A 16,940-nucleotide genomic window follows, 5' to 3' on the forward strand; every position below is an offset into this window, starting at 1 on the left:
TCTCTTTCTCTCTCTCTCAATCTGGTATAGAAGAAAGGATGGGCTAGGCAATAATCCAAGTGAATCATAGGACTTCAGAGTCAGAAGGGGTCTTAGAGATCCCCTCGTCCAACTGGGGAACAATGATATTATAGCCATAAGTACTATGTTAGTTGAAGAATGGCAAATGTGACATCAAATATGGCAAAATATGGCAAAACAAAGCCCAACCAGGAAGTATAATGACTAACAATCATCACTATAAGCCAGTTTGAGGTTTAAAAGTACAGCAAATAGGAGAAAACAAGAGTACTTGAGACAGAAGTATGTATCATTAGTAGATCTATAACAACAATAAGAAAAAGATTTTGAAAAAGCAGCAAGCTTTTGAAAAGGTAAACAGCATCTATATTCCTCTGCATTTCAATGTATGGTTAGTGAGAAACAAGTCACAACTTTACCACATCCTATACCCAAAAGTCCTTAATTATCTTTATCCCAGTGGCACAGAAAGTGGTATAAAACAACTCTCAGAGGCTTTCCTGTGTCTAAGTAGCTGTTTATGGTTTAGACAAAGACTCACTTTAGTACAGAGCAGTCACCAAGCTGGTTTTCTTGAGTATAGAAAAAAAAAGGATGGGGGGGGAAGGGAGGGGGGAAGGCAGGCTAGCTGATTGTCCCAGGATACTTTTCCTTCAAAAAGATGCAAGCTGAGGTCCTACCAAAACCCAACCTTTCAAAGTCCAAAGTCAGAAAAGAGAAAGGCAAAGTTATAAGATCTGTACTCAGGAAATTTATTTATTCACTTAATAATTAGTTGAATGTTTACCATAAGCATAGCAATGTGAGAGATATGACACAATATTGGCCCTTAAGGCACTTACAATCTAGTTGGCGAGGCAAGAGAGATGCAGGTGAACTGGCTAAATATACAAGGAACTATATGATTAAATAACAAATGACTGGCATTGACAGTACAGGGTACGGATTTTCAGGGGGAGAAAAGGAAAAGGTTAAAATATTTGAGCCAAATGGAATGGTGTAAGCAACAGGACTGATACAGAAATGCACAACTGTAATGTGGGTACAGTAAAGAGACAAGTCTATCATGAACAAAAGGTTTGAACAAGTAATGACAGGTAAGGGACAGTTGTGTCCAACTCTCTGTGACCCCATTTGGAGTTTTTTTGGCTTAGACACTGGAGTGGTTTGCCATTTCCTTCTTCAGTTCATTTTACAGAAGAGGAACTGAGGGGAACATGGTCAAATGACTTGCCTAGCATCACACATGGCTAGTAAGTGAGGCTAGATTTGAACTCAGGAAGACTGGTCTTCCTGATTCCAAATCCAGTGCTCGATCCACTGAGCCATCTAGCTTCAGGGACAAATGTAGGCTGGCATAGAATTATAGATGCCCTTGAGCCCCTAAATGGAGATTTTGGATTTTATCTTCTAAGCAACGAGGAACCAGTGAAACTTTAACAGCAAAGTGAGATGATTAAAGTGGAATTTTAGGAAGATAATTCTGGAAGTGGTATGGAGGATGACTGGGAAAGAGAAAAAACCATTCCTTGACTCCCACATCCTAGACCTTATCTACAAATGAGCAACACCCTATTCGATTAATTTTTAATTCCTGTATTTGCTATGTTAATAGATCCCTAACCAGGAATGAAATAACAGAGAATGCCTCTTACCAGGGTAGACTTAAAGTCTGAGCCCCTAAACTGAAGGTATAACTTTTCTGTCAATTGTTCATCTCTATCAACAACAGTATTTTCCCTCCTCACCTGTTAGCTATTTTCCATCTCTAAATTCCACTTAAATACTACCATGATACCTAATCATAGTGTGGAGATAATATTGGATCCAATAAATCATAGAATTTAGAACCAGAAGGGACAACATTAGAAACAGGTGGCACAGGGGAGAGAGCACAGGTCTGGAGTCAAGAAGACCTAAATTCAAATTCAACTTCAGACACTTACTTCTGTGCGACTCAAGGCAAGTCGCCTATCTGCCTCAGTTTAACTTCTGCCTGCCTTGGTTTTCCCAACTGTAAAATGGGGATAATAATAGCACCTACCTTCCAAGGTTGTTTAAGGATCAAATGAGGTAATTGTAAAGCACTTAAACTCAGGCTTTCCTGCTATATAAGTAAGGCAAAATTCGTGACCTTGGAGAGGACCATGGGTAGGCCTGAATGGTTCGGGATTGCAAAGTATAATGAATTCTCTAGATAAAAGGTAGAGGAAGTATAACATTTATTTAGACTCAAGGGCCAATGCCCCCAATTTGATATTGTGGCAATAACATTCCAAAACCAATAAGCCCACCTCACTACAGTAACAAGGAGTTTACAACAAAATATTATATAGCAGGAAACCAAACCATACTTATACTTCCCCTCGATGCTAGGGGCCTCCTATAAGAAGATCACTCATGAGCCCTAACTCCCTGCTCAGCACACTCTCCTGCAGCTCCAGTGACTCCAAGTTCCACAACTCCCTCTTGTGTTCAGCACTGTCTGCTATACACTCTCTGGAAGCTGGCTGGCCCTCAGCTTCTGAATCCTGTTGCTCTCCACTCTGCTCTTTCCGGCTCTGTTGCATCCAGTTCTACTCTCAGTCCTCAGTTTCTGCTCCTCCTAATTCTCAATTTTCTGCTGTTTCTATATTCTGTTCTCTCTTTTTTTTTTTATAGTCCTAGACATTCTCTGATTGACCAGAACTCAGGCACATACTGTTGGCTCTGGTTTTAGCAATTCCCCTTAGGGCCCTGAGGACTACACGCCTCTCCCAAACTAGCAAACCACTTTGCTAACTAGCCAGGGGCCTCAAACCTAATTAGTGAAAGTGTGTGGGCATGTCTAATCAGACCTACCTTTGTTGGCCTCACCTGAAGCCTATTCAATGGATGGGGAAAGATCTTTTCACTTACTGATTGGCTTCACAATTGCACATCAATGTCTGACAAGTAGTAGGTGCTTAATAAGAGTTTGTTTCCTTCCCTCCAGTTCCCCTAGTCCGGCCCCTTCCTCCTAGAAACAAACAAAATGAGATTCAAAGAGTCCAAGAAATCTAGTACTCTAGTGCAGGGTTCTTAATTAACCTTTACGTCTTTGTCATATTCTCTTCAACATGACAACCCTTCAAAAACTTGAAGACAGCTATAATATCCCCAGTTATTCCAACTGAACCAAAGGTTTAGGTCTATTACTAAAACTGCCACCAGACACTCAGAATGCGCGTTTTCTAAATCTCTTGTGTGAATGAACTTCTTGAAGTGATTAAGAGAAAGCACTGTGAGAAAGGGGAAGAAGAATATAAATTAATTTGAGTAACTGGATCTTTTATACTCCCATAATCAACTGCACTAGAAAATAAGTAATTTATAACCCTAATTTGCAATCTCTACCAACAGCACCATTTTTTTTTACATTCTCTCAAGTTTCTCCTCCCAGTCTTCAAGAAATAGATATGTGAACTGAAAATCTTACTGTATAACTACCAAGCTATCAACACTAAGCACTATATGCATGGAGTTTGTTGTTGTAATCAAACAAAACTGTGTTCTAATTTAATCTGGGTACATATTTAGTGATATGCAAAGTCATTATTGTGCTTCCTGAGAACGTGGCTGCCTCATATACACAGTAATTACGGTTAATAGAACCTGCTTTATTTACTGAGTAGTGACAGAGAACAGAAAGGAGTAACAGAAGCAAAAATGTTTAGAAGTTAAAGTATATGACTAGACAAAAGCAGATAAGGAGGAGGTGGGCTATGAAGAGCTTTAAATGTCAAAGAGAAGAGTTTTATATTTGATCTTGGAGCTAACAAGGAACCACTATGGTTTAATGAGAGTATGTGTCATATTACATGTGAATGGAAGCAAGAGATGCAGAGACAGAGCTGACAACATTTGGTAAGTGATTGAATATGTGGGGAAGAGGGTAAGAATGAATAGTAGAGGACAAGACTGAAGTTACAAACCTGAATGACTAGAAGAGCAACAGGGAGATCAGTAAGGAGATGGGAGAGAAGATAACGAGTTTTGTTTTGGACATGAAGGATTTGAAATGCTTACAGGACATACAAATGAAGATGTCCAGTAGACAGCTAGTGATAAGAGGAAGTAGAGCTCAAGAGAAAGACTAAAGCTGGAAATGCATGTGCATGTAGAGACACACACGTATACAGATACATGTATGTATACATATGTTGTGTATAGGACTCTATACACACATATAGGAGTTCTATATATAGAAATGATCATTAAACTCATAGAAGCTGATGAGATCAAAGAATAATAAAGGGACTAAGACAAAAACCTGAGATTTGGGGTGAGCTATGCATACCTGATTCTCCAAAGGAAATGGAAGAGGCAGGTTAAGAGAATCAGAAGAGGGCACTGTTATGAAAACCCAGCGAGGAAAGTACCCAGGAGAAGACGGTGCTCAACAATATCAAATGCTACCGGAAGGATGAGGACTGAGAAAAGACCACTGGATTTGGCAATTAAGAGACGACAGAGAGCAGTTTAAGATGAGTGATGAGGTTGAAGCCAGATTTTATGGGGTTATATACAGCTTTTTTAATGGGAACTTGGCTGTGGAAAAGGAGAGAGAGATAATAGGGTCAAATAAGATTCTAAGGATGTAGGAGACTTGGTTCTACATTTGGAAGAGAGCCCAAAGACAGAGAGAGAGAGCGGGAGGGAGAGGGAGTTTGATTTCAGGAACAAGCTAGCAGGAGATAGGACAAGAGAAGGGATCAAATGAATGAATAGAACGACTTGGTGAGAACGGTTATCTCTTGCAAGGAAGGACAAAATGTGGGATAATGTCAAGGGATTTTAAGATGTAGGGGAGAAGGAATATAGCTTCTGTGCTAGGTTTTAGGTTCCCCTCTCCCAAGACACTAAGGATACAAAAAAGAAAGAGTTGCTGTATTCAAGGAGCTTTCATGGAACTTAGAAGATGTAACATATACATAGTTATGTAAAAAAGATAAACTGAGGAGAAAGAATCTTCTCTTCCAGGGGACTTGTGGGATCAGGAAAGACTTCCAGTGGGAGGTGGCCCCAGAGTTGAGCCCTGAAGCTAGGGATTCCAAGAAACAGAAGTGAGGAAAGAGTGCATTCCAGGCTGTGTGAAGACATTTTGCAGATGCCAGGAATAGGCTGTTTGAAGACACTGAGACAGGTGATGGAATGTTAAATTCAAGGATGGCTAGATGGCCAGTCTGACTAGAATGTAAAAAGTGTAAAGAACAAGGACTAAAATGGGGAAGGTAGGTGAGAACCAGATTAGAGAAAGCTTGAAATGCCAAGAAGCAGAAGTGAAATGTCCAGGCTAAAATGTCTAAAAATCAGGGAAAAACCCTTAAAGAAGAAATGAATGCTTTGTGCTCCCAAATCTTTAGCTATTGTCCAGTACCAACAAGGACACCTCAAAAAGGCACAGTCATTCCATGCTAACATCATGTCTAATTCTATTTATTTCTAATCATTGTCTTTTCTATAACTCCTTTCTATTCTCCAGCAGCACTCAGTAAATAGGACACACACTATTATACTTATTGCAAATATGACAAAACAGAGTTCTGAGAAGGTAAGTGACTTGCCCGAGGTAAATGAAGAACTTACGTAAGAATTTAGTTCTCTTTACTTTTGGGACGATTTCCTTTTCACCAGATCATCTGGTCAATCATACAAATGTTAGCAATTCTTTCCTTGCCTTCTGTATTTGGAACTCATCAGGTTATCATTAGGTATCCCTAGCACTGAAGTGTACGTGTGTATACTTATAGAGGTTTTCAAATCTTAAAAGATACAGGTTTTAAAAATAGGTCTTTTAGAAATGAAATTAAAATTTAACATTTCCAAACTTTCTATTACAGTCTCTCCTCAGAAAGGAGAAATTTTTTTAAGTGGAAGGAATTTTCTGAAGGACTTCTGGGCTCCTAATAGAGCATTGTAAAAGTAAACAAGCATTTATCTCATCCCCATGCAGCAAATACCTTATGGAAGGTGTCTCTTCCTTTGAAAACTATAGGAAGTGAGGGAGTGGAGGGTGTGATGAAGGGAAAAGGGAGAATGAAAATGTTTGCTTTTGCTGCTACCTTAGAAGTAATGGAGTGGAAAAAAAATAGTAGTATATTTGAACTGGCTTTGAATCCCAGCTTGGCCATTTAATATAAGTAGCAGGTTTTTTTCTCTGTAGGTCTTAGTATCTTCCCCTGTAAAATAAGGGGCTCAGTCTAATCAAGTAGGCTCTGAAATTCTATTATCTTGAGACTCAGCTGATTGTCACTGATAAATGGGTACAAGGTTTCAAAAAGGAAACTTGTCACCCCACACTGACTCCAAAGTGTCTTTTTTTTTTCCTTGCTCTGTTGAGAACAAATATGAGTGAAGAATTAGGCATGGAAGACTCAAATATTCAGACGCACACCTTCCCAAGGCAAAATAAAATGCTAAGTGAATTTCTAAATGAGTTATAAACAAAATTATTATGTTCGTTTTCCTGTTCATGCCATTTAAATACCCTTTGAGATCTGAATGGCACTTGTAGTGCTAAGAAACTAAACTAAAGGTAGTATGACCAAACTTCCCCCTTTTTCTTTAAGTAATTCCACCCATGGTTTTTACAAAGTAAACCAACACTGACCCCTCCCTAACTGAGGTTCAGAAATAGAGAGATACACACCAAAACTCATCCCTTTCCTTCCGGTTAGCTATGCTCTTTATATCCTGTTGCTTACAAACTACTAAGGGGACCACTCGTAAAATGTTTCAGTTTTTAAGCTGTTAGTTGATAGGTTTTAAAAGTATACACAAGAGCTCAAATGCTTGGAAAAAATAAAGCTCTCACTCTGAGTGGTCTAAAAATGATTACAAAACTCAAGTCACATCTAAAGTATGTCAACACAGGCTACCTGAAGCAGAGCACCATTAGAGAATGGCAAGAGAAAAACGATGTGCACCAGAATCTGACCTATTTGAAAAAATGTAATCCTCTGGGATTGCAATCTTTAGTAATCTAGAATTTATTTATAAAGATTTAACCTTTCACTGAGATTACAATTTTTAGATTTTAAGATTGCAATTCTGTCAGACATTAACAAAAATGGCTATTTTTCTAATTACTAAAGCAATCATACAATGTAATAACACCACTCTGGAAACACTTAAGTTTTTTTTTTAACCAATAAAGCATTTTACTTATTCAATTCGTCATTTTTCTCTAAAGCAGGGGCTCTTAACCTTTTTTCTGATCTCTCCTTTGGCAGCCTGGTGAAATCTAAGGACCTATTCCTTCTCAGATTAATGTTTTTAAGTACATGAAATAAAATACATAGGGTTACACAGGAAACCTATTTATGCTGTAATACTTACTGAAATATTTTTAAGTAAGTTCACAGAGTGTGTGTATATATATATATATATACATATATATATATATATATATACACACACACACACACATACACACATATATATGTTAATGAACTAAGCTATCTTAACCATCATTACATTTTTGGGGTATCAGCCCTGTTAGTGAATTTTGTTCTAGTCCAATGGGGGAAGGCAAAGGAAGGTAGAAAGGGAATAAGCACTTAAACAGTGCTCACCATGTTGCAGGCATTTCACAGATATTCTCTCAATGAAACAATGAAAACAGAAGCAAGAGGAGAACTGAGCAAAACTAGAACCTGCTGTCAATTCCCACCATCCCTCCTGTCCCTTCTGTGATCCTCTTTTTTTCTCTCAATATAGATTTAAAAGATCCAACTTTTTGCTGTCCTGTTTCCATCACTAGCTGTAGTTCATTCTAGTATTAGCTCCCCTGACATTTATTTTTACAATACCATGCCACCCTCCTATTTATCTGGCCAGACTTCCATTTTCTATACATTTCTTCTTAAAATCTAAGTTTATGAATGACTTCCCTGTGTACCCTCATTGGTCTCTACAGAAAGCTTTGTGTTGTGGTGTAAGGTGATACTGCTCATCATCTCCCACCATCCTTTTCCTTAAGATTTTACTTAGAGTTTATATTCTAAAATGGCAGCCCATCTCTCTACCCTTGGGAAGGAAAGTGTGTGCCAGCTAAGGGGGTCTGTAGGCTCTTTTGGTCTCCACATTACAGTAACTGATTTACAGCAGTTAACACCTTTTGTATGAAAACACTATAATCAATATCAACATCCTTCCTTTTTTTGAGGTCAATAACTTGTTTAAATGAATTACACTGGAATTGTTTTAATTATCATTTTTATTCATTCTCCTAGCTTTATTCAGTGCTTAGCACACTGTAACTAGTACATAGTAAGTGCTTAATAACTGTTTCTTTACTTTTTTGGTTTTGTGTTCATTTTTCTCCTCTGCTCTAACAAATTAGTTATCTGACTAATCACAAGACAGCTAATCCAAGAATAACTCCTTTATCAACAATTAGCTGTTTTCTGTCTATTCATATATAATCAATTTCAATTTTTGTTATTTATTCAGTCTTCTTATATGTATGAGTCTTCTGGGCTGTTGAAAGTCTTTAACCTTTATTATTCCTTACCCCCGGGCCACATTTTCCAAAATAATTTTTTTTGGCAATCCATGATATTCCCACATTTGTACTGAAGTCACTGAATATTAAAATATATGTGGATCCAATCTGGATAGTCTGAGTTATCCATAAAATTCCTCTACCTCTTTATATTCTTCAATATAGTGCATAAACTGCAATTACTTTCACTGCAGTCTTTTTGCAAATATAAGCTGTGCAATATGAAATCACTAAATGTCTCATGAAATTATATTTCTTATTCATGTTAATTAAGTTCATAATAAATTTTTAAAAAATTATTTGTTCAAGGCAGCTTAGTGGCATAGTAGGCAGAACACTGGACTTAGGCGTCAGGAAGTCCTAAATTCAAATACAGCCTTACTGTGTGACCCTGGATAAGTCATCAAACCTCTGCCTTGTTTTCTCATCTATAATATGGGGATAATAATAGCACCTGCCTCATAGGGTTGTTGTGAGAATAAAAAGAGATAATATTTGTAGAGTGCTTTTTAAACCTTAAAGTGCTACATAAATGCTATTATTATTACCTTTGGATGAACAATAAAACTACTTCTATCAATTTCTTTATTCGCCTTTCCAAAGAAGCAATAAACTCCACAGGTTCCCTACTACCTTCAGGAGCAAATATAAAAGCTTCTATTTGGCTTTTAAAGTCCTACATAATCTGGTTTCTTCCTACCTCTCCAATCTTCTTAACACCTTACTCATATCCATGTACTCTTCAACCTAGTGGTGACACTCCCATCTCTAGACTCTGTGAATTTTCATTGGCTGTCCTCCATGTCTGGAATGCTCTCCCTCCCCATCTTCACTTGGTTTCAAATCCCAGCTGAAATCCAAAGTCCTTTTCATTCCCCTTAATTCTTTTTTCCGAGACTAGACCCAATTTGTTACAGATACAAAGATAGATAGATATTAGATTGACAATTTGTATGTAGTTGTTTGCATGTTCTTTCCCATTAGACTTTTCTTTCCTTGCGAACAAGGATTGTTTTTTGTATCTGTTTGTAAACCTAGTCCTTAGCAGAGTGCCTGACACATAGTAGGCACTTAATAAATGCTAGATGACTGATTGACCAAAGAGAACCTATGAAGCATCTTTCCACTTAGTTGTGACTTTTTCATCTTCTGATTTCATTTATGAGAATGTCAGATTGATGTAATTTATTCTAGTAATTTGCCCACTGGCTAATCATTGGACAAAAAAAAAAATCTCCCATGTAGAGTATTTACAGCAAAGATAACGTTTATGGATGATCTAAAATTCTGTGATACTTAGTACTCTCTGCTTGCTTATCTGCCAATTTGCAACTTCACTGAAGGAGCTGAAGAGGGCTCCACAGAACTGAGAGCCATATTGAATTTTTCTTTGTTTCAAGGATTGCCAAAGCCAAAGTATTCATCGTCAAAGGGCCAGCTTACAAGTGATGACCTTCCCCATTCTGTCTCCCAAGTATTAGCTACCACTCCTAGCTTTGTTTTCATAGGATCACAGATGGAGAGCTGGAAGGGTCCCACTTCAAAAACCATCTAGTTGAATTCCCTCATTTTACTTTTGAAGGAAATGAAGCTTGAAGAAGCTAAGTGATTTTCCCACGGTCAAAATCAAAGGTGAGAGTTGAATTCAGATCCTCTGACTCCAGGCTTAGTGCTCTTTTCACTGTACCATATAAAAGCTGTTCATTCCAGTTACCAATAATAGATTTATAATTCAAGAGTGGGGGAGACATGGTCCAAGAGCAAAACCAATCAGGGGGAGAAAGAGAGTTTGAATCCCACCCTTCCTTCAAGAGCCAACCATCGGGCTGGTCTCCAACAAAACTATCCCAATCTTCCTTTATCCCAACACTCCATCCCTCTCATCAAGTCTCTCAATACAGTTATAACCCAACTGCTAGGTGAGTACTCACAGCAATAGCCATGAAGGTACCAATGGGAAAACTCTCTCCCACCAACCCATACCTTATGGCTGTTGTAAAGCTCACAGAAGAAAATGATTCCTTAAAAGTTAGAATTCAGCAAGTGGAAGCTAATGACTTTATGAGACATCAAGAAACAAACAAAATCTCAAAAGGATGAAAAAAATAGAAGAAAATCTGAAATATCTCACTAGAGAAACAACTGACCTGGAAAATAGATCCAGAAGAGAGAATTTAAGAATTATTGGACTACTGGAAAGTCATGATCAAAAAAGAGCCTAGACATCATCTTTCATGAAATTATCAAGGAAAACTTTTTTTCTTGGATAAAGACTTCATTTCTCCAACATAGAAACCTGAGTCAAGAGCCATTTCTCAGTTGATAAACGGCCAAAAGATATGCTCTGACATTCTAGAACCTGAGGGTAAATGGAAATTGAAAGTATCCACGATCACTTCCTATACATAGTAACAGCAATAGTGTATGATAATCTACTGTGAATAACTTAGCTTTTCTTGGCAACACAATGATCCAAGACAATTCTGTAGGACTTATGATGAAAGGTGCTGTCCGTCTCCAGAGAAAGAACAGATAGAGCCTGAACACAGATCAAATGAACCTTTTCTTTACTTTCTTTATTTTTCTTGTCTGGTTTCTTTCACAGAATGACATACATGGAAATGTATTTTTCATGACTATACATGTATAATCTATGTCAAATTCCTCGCCTTCTCAATGGGGGAGAGGCAAAAGAAGGAGGGAGAGAATTTGGAATTGAAAATTTGAAAAATAAAGATTAAAAGTTTTTACATGTAATTGGTAAAAAATAAAATATTAAATAAGATTCTTAAAAGGGGGGGAAACAAAAGACTCATGCACACCCCTCCACCTTTTTTGATTTGAGTGGGACAGAAGAAGCCACACCCCAGTTCATACACACAATTTTAAAAGAGTATTCATACACTGGGGCTACTTGCTCAATTTTTTTTGACCATAGGGGTAATGCAATCATAAAGTTTGATTAAAATCCCTTTAAAACCACTTAAGACCATGAATTAAGGATATATATAAACAACCACCTGGGAAAAGAAGAAAAACTCACTATATATAATAAAAACAACAATCTTCAAAACAACTCTTCAAAAACAACAAACATCAGGCCAAGGATTATTATAATAATAATAACAGCTAACACTTATAGAATGCCTACTATGTGCCAGGCACTGCAGAAATATGTTATTTGATCTTCACAACAACTTTGGGAGGTAGATACTATTATTATTCTCATATTATAGATGAGGAGAGACTTAGGCAAATGGAAGTTAACTGACTTGCACAGGGTCTCATAGCTATAGTGCCTTGGTCTGCATTTGAACTCAGGTCTTCCTGACTCCAGGCCTAGTGTTCTATCTCCCATGATACCTAGATGCTCCTATTATTATGTGTCTTGTTCCACTATTAAAGTAGAAAAATCACAAAGTGTGTAGAAAAGATTTATCCAAGGTCATATGAGTTGTTGTCAAAGCCAAAAATCAAGTTCAGTCCTCCTAAAATCTTGGTTCTTGCCCTACTATATCTATCCAAAGATAAATCTTTTATCCTCTTTATTCTAACAGATAACAGTAACTGGGTATTTCTCATTAGCAAAGCACTAAGTGGAGAAGTTATATGAGAATATTTTATGGCCTAACAAACCAGGTCAGAGATAGGTCTCATAAAATATCAAGTGTTACTGGGGGGTGGGAGGTTAGTTCTGATCTAGTCAATAATTTTGAAAATAAACTTTGCTTTTTAATCCAAACAGAAAGTAATCAAACTCATTTTTACAAAAGTAGGTTTGAAACCATCTACCTGGAAAATAACAAGATATTCATATTCAAGGAAAACCTCTCAAACAAAGCAGGACAAAATCAGTGCTTAATTATAAATAAATCACAAAAAGGTATCTAGTACTCTAAAATCACAAAAGGCAGCTAATGATCAAAGAGACTCTTACTTAATCCCTCAAGTTAGGCTAGAATGCTTTGGGGAGCTATCAGTGAAGATTTCCTTTAAAGACACAACTTCCAGTTCTTCCCACCCATCAGTCGACAGGCTGATTCACCTTCTGTCTGGTTTAGTAATTGAATTTATAAATTCCAGGAAAACAGGAAGATGAAGACACACAGACACAGACACACACACGAAGATTTTAAAGGTCCAAGAGTAAAACATATATGCATATGTGTATATACACAAATATGTGTGTGTCTGTATACACACACAGAGACACACACATTTTTTTAAATATTCAGATGTTGGAAGTTTCTTTAACCCTCTACTTTAGATTAAATTTTACAATGTCCCTGAAAAGTTGCCTATTGCTAAAATTTCAAAAAGAATATAGTTCAGGAAACAATTTTCCTTTTAAAAAACTGAACGATGTTATATAAGGAAATACCACTAAAATTGTTTAGAAAATCATCTCACTCTTCTCGAAGAAATGAGTATGAATACAGAGAAGCATGGAAACACATGAACTGATGCAAAGTCAGATAAGTAGAGCAAGGAACACACTATGCACAAAAGACTACAACAATGTGAACAACCACCACAAAATAATCTAAATGACCCATGCAAAATTATAAAGAATAAGCTTGGCCCCAAAGAAGAGACATGAGAAGACATCCTCTCCCAATTCCTTTGCTGAGGTGGGGGAGAGGACGAAAACACAGTATATAAAGCCAGATTTTTCTGTGTATTAAATGGTTTTGCTAAATTTTACTAAATTTTTTTCTTTTCTTTTTAAAGTTTTTTGTTATATGTGATGGTTCTCTGAGGCAGAAGAAGAGATATGAGTGAACTTTAATCGATATAAAAACAAAAGATATCGATAAAAATCTATTTTTAAAATGTAGAAAAAAACTCCCTCTAAAAATATATGTACTAAATTAGCATTTCCATCTCTCAAAGTACCCAAAATACACAGTTTAAACACTTAAGTCTCAGAAAAAGTTGCTGTTGAATATTATTCCTACTTTAACACAGTGAGAAGCAGAAGCATTTATTCAATGTCAAAGCTAGAAGTAAATTTTAAGATTCACTCTCTGGAGGATCTGAAATCACTTGACTAACATATTAATTCAGTTTTTCAGTATCTAACTCCCTTTAGTAAATTATTAAAAAGAAAAACCAAGTTAATTAATCTGACGCAATAGAGAAGGAAGTTGAAAGTTACTTCACACAATTCAGAGAATTAGGGTTACCATAAATACACTTGGAATTATTTTTGTAAGGGGGAAAAACATCAAGATGCTTCTTAATATGCCAACATGGTGGGGATTTCCAGCATGGGGATTTCTGGCATAGGGCTTTCCTGAGGGAGAATAGAACTCATACCACCCCCCCTCAAAAAAAAAAAAGTCTTGGCCTAGGCTTTCCTATGGGCTATTTACTCTTATGCTTACTTTCACTACCAGGATATACACTGGACATATGCCCCTTTCTCAGAAACCTCACAGCAAATACCAAAGCTGTTTCACCCCAACAGCCAAACCTCCTAAGGGCTTATATTTTCAAAATAGAAGTTCTGTAGCTTCAAGCTTTAAAAAGGCGACAAGCGTACAAACATTTTTAAATGAAGTCAACCACCAAGAAATTCCAAAGTTCATGCCTGGAGTCTCTGGTGAAATTTTCTGGTGTTTCACAATTTAAAGTCCCAGAGACAGGTGGGGGAGGTCACAGAACACCCCCCACAGGGACAGCCCTCCCCCAAGTCCCCAGCAAGCTCAAAGACACAACCTGAGGCTGCAGTCAAAGCTTCAGCCCCAGGCTGTGTTTTCCCCTTCACTTCCCAACAGCCACCCTGCTTGAAGGGGGGCAGTAAAGATCATTCTTGGGAGCCCCCAAAAGGAGGGACCAGTTACCCCTGACTCACTGAGCTGCAAGACATTTGACCCCGGAGAGAGATCTATGACAATATCCTCGCGCTCTGAGGATCACCCAATACCACCTCTATTTTACAGATGGGGAAACTAAGGCACAAGAGGAGAGAACGACTCCAGAGGACCTGGACATGAGGAGTTGGAAGGGACCCTAAATAGTCCAACCCTCTTGTTTTACGGATGGGTAAACTGAGGCGCCCCACGGGGCAGAATGGGCTTTAGGCGGCATCTAACCTAATCTCATATTCTACAGATGGAGAAACTGAGGCTCGGGAAGAGAAACCAACTGAGGAGGAGCATAGGGCCTAGCGCTAGAAGGGGGCCTTAGAAATCATCCAAACACCCCTCCCCCCGTATTGTACAGGCTCGGGAAGGAAAGGTGACCAGCAGAGGGTCGGTCCGGAGCCTCGGGGCTGCAAGGGTCCCCGGGGAGCACCTGTGCCGGGGGTACTTCCCCTTTCGGGGGAAGCTGGTCTGGTAAAGCCTCCTCAGAATGACGTTTGTTAAAGGTATAAGGGAAACCACTTATTTTAGTGTGGATTAAAATTTAGTATTTTTTTTTTCATTAAAGTCGTAAAAGTTTCAGAATGTCTTTTAAAACGACGTTCCGGGGCCACAGATTTGGTTCACACCTCTTTCCCCCTCCTTTTACAAACCAAGGGCGACTGAGGCCCAGGAGTTCACCCTTTTATTTTACAGCCGGGGAAACTGAGGCCCGGGGAGCGGAAAGAACGGCCCAGGACGACCCAGCCTGGCCCCGGACTCAGCGGGGGGGGGGTCTCCCCAGGACTAAGGGCGCCTCCCCTCCCCCTCTCTCTGGAGCTGGCTGGCTGACTCTTCTCGAGGCCCTCCCCGGAGAGGGCCTCGCGTGACTGGGACGCGCCGAGAGGCCCCCCCCCGCCACACACACACAAACACCCCCTCCCCAAAGGCGGGACGCGCAGTGCCCTCTCTCCCCGCCCCCCGGCTGTCAGGCCTCCGGCGCTCCCACGCCCCAGCCTCGCCCTTCTCACCTGCTCCGGCCCCGCGACGCCCCTCAGCTCCGCACAGCAACCACCGCCCAGCTGCGCACGCGCCTGAGAGGCTCCGGCCCAACTCTCGGTCTCAGGACTCTCCGACCCTCGCGGAGCGCTCTGAGAGGAGTTCCCGGTGACCCGCCCTCCCTTCCTCTTCCCCCTCCTCTCGAGAAGGCCGGGACCGGATCTACTTCTTCTTAAAGGGCCCTTCCTTCAGTCACTGGGCGGTCAGAACTGGGAGCTGCGGAGCAACCGGTCTTTGAAATTGAACGAGGCTCTTAGGCTTTGTAGACTTGGAAAAACCCTTAAAAACCATCCAGTCCTACTGTCCCTCCCCCTATTTTTACAAAGAAGGAAACCGAGGGCCAGAGAAGGGAAGTGAATGAGTTGCCCAAGGTCATATAGCTAATCCGTGGCGGGGCAGTGCCTCCCCAGCCCTCCTACTTCCTCAGCCGCAGACTGGAGGGAGGGAGAGGCAGGAAACCACTCTGGACCGCAGCTCAAGACAGGGAGGCCACCCCCCCCCCACTCCGCCCCACCCCCATTTTACAGATGAGGAAACTGAGGCCAGAGAAGTGAAATGACTTGGCCCAAGGTCACACGGCTGGTTAGTGGGAAAGCGGGGATTCGAACCCAAGTTCTCCGTCTCCCAGTCATTTCCCTTGCACCCCGCTTCTTCTCTTGGCTCAAGTGGCAGGGGCTAGCACAATCTAGCAAAGGCTGCTTGATGAAATGGCTGATTGAATCCATGAATGAAGCAAGGACCCGGAATGAGTGATGCCTCGGGCATTGGGTCTGAGATGGCTTTGCCCCTCAGTGGGCAGTCGTCCGGAACACACATACATACACACACACACACACACACCCCACACCCCTTTGTCTCCTCCCCCCATTCCTTCACACTCTCCCCTCCCTTCTACTCTAGCCTAGAACCCCAGTCCTAGGGCAGCAATCAGAACAGTCCGTCCCACTGTCCTCCGCCCTCGTCAGACCTCCTCTGGAGTTTTGGGTTCAGTTCTGGGGACCGCGGCTTAAGAACAACAGTAAGTTCGAAATGATCCGGAGGAGGGTGACCAGGACGGCGAAGGGTCCTCTGAGTTTGGACGCATGAAGGAACTGGCTATGTTTACCTCGGAGAAGAGAAGACTCAGGGGGCAGATGGCAGCCGTGTCCGAGAATCTGGAGGTTGTCGTGCGGAGACCTTGGTGAGGGGCAAGGGGGCAGATCTAGGAGCAGCGCATGAAGTTTCGATGAGGCTAATTTAGGCTTGGGCTGGGGAAAAAACTTCCTAACGGTTAGCAAAGCCCCAAAGTGTAGGGAGCTGCCCCAAAAGTCTGTGGATTTCCTCCTCCTCGGAGTTTTTTGCAGAGGCTGGGTGTGGTACGGTGGGGACTCCTTTCCTGTATGGGTTGGACTAAATGAAGGATGAGAACACCGCTCCACTCTCCAGTTTTCTCCTATTCTGAGATTCTACCATGCCCTCTCCATCCCTTCCTTGGGCTGTGCTCCCTC

General features: G+C 40.3%; 1 protein-coding gene across 3 annotated transcripts in view; it reads right to left on the bottom strand.

Moving 5' to 3' along the window:
• The window catches only part of MOB3A (MOB kinase activator 3A), a 37,784-nt gene extending 21,121 nt beyond the window's left edge, over nt 1–16,663 (bottom strand). The window contains exon 1 of one of the 3 annotated variants that reach the window (XM_036734691.1): nt 16,559–16,663. The gene's annotated coding sequence lies outside the window, so the exon portion shown is untranslated. Of the gene's footprint in view, nt 1–2,919; nt 2,942–15,425; nt 15,526–16,558 lie in introns of those variants that run through there. The other 2 variants (XM_036734682.1, XM_036734699.1) reach the window with 2 other exon arrangements.
• Nucleotides 16,664–16,940: the final 277 nt, after the last annotated feature.

This window comes from Trichosurus vulpecula, chromosome 1 (assembly GCF_011100635.1).
Source record: "Trichosurus vulpecula isolate mTriVul1 chromosome 1, mTriVul1.pri, whole genome shotgun sequence".
NCBI classification, from domain to species: domain Eukaryota; kingdom Metazoa; phylum Chordata; class Mammalia; order Diprotodontia; family Phalangeridae; genus Trichosurus; species Trichosurus vulpecula.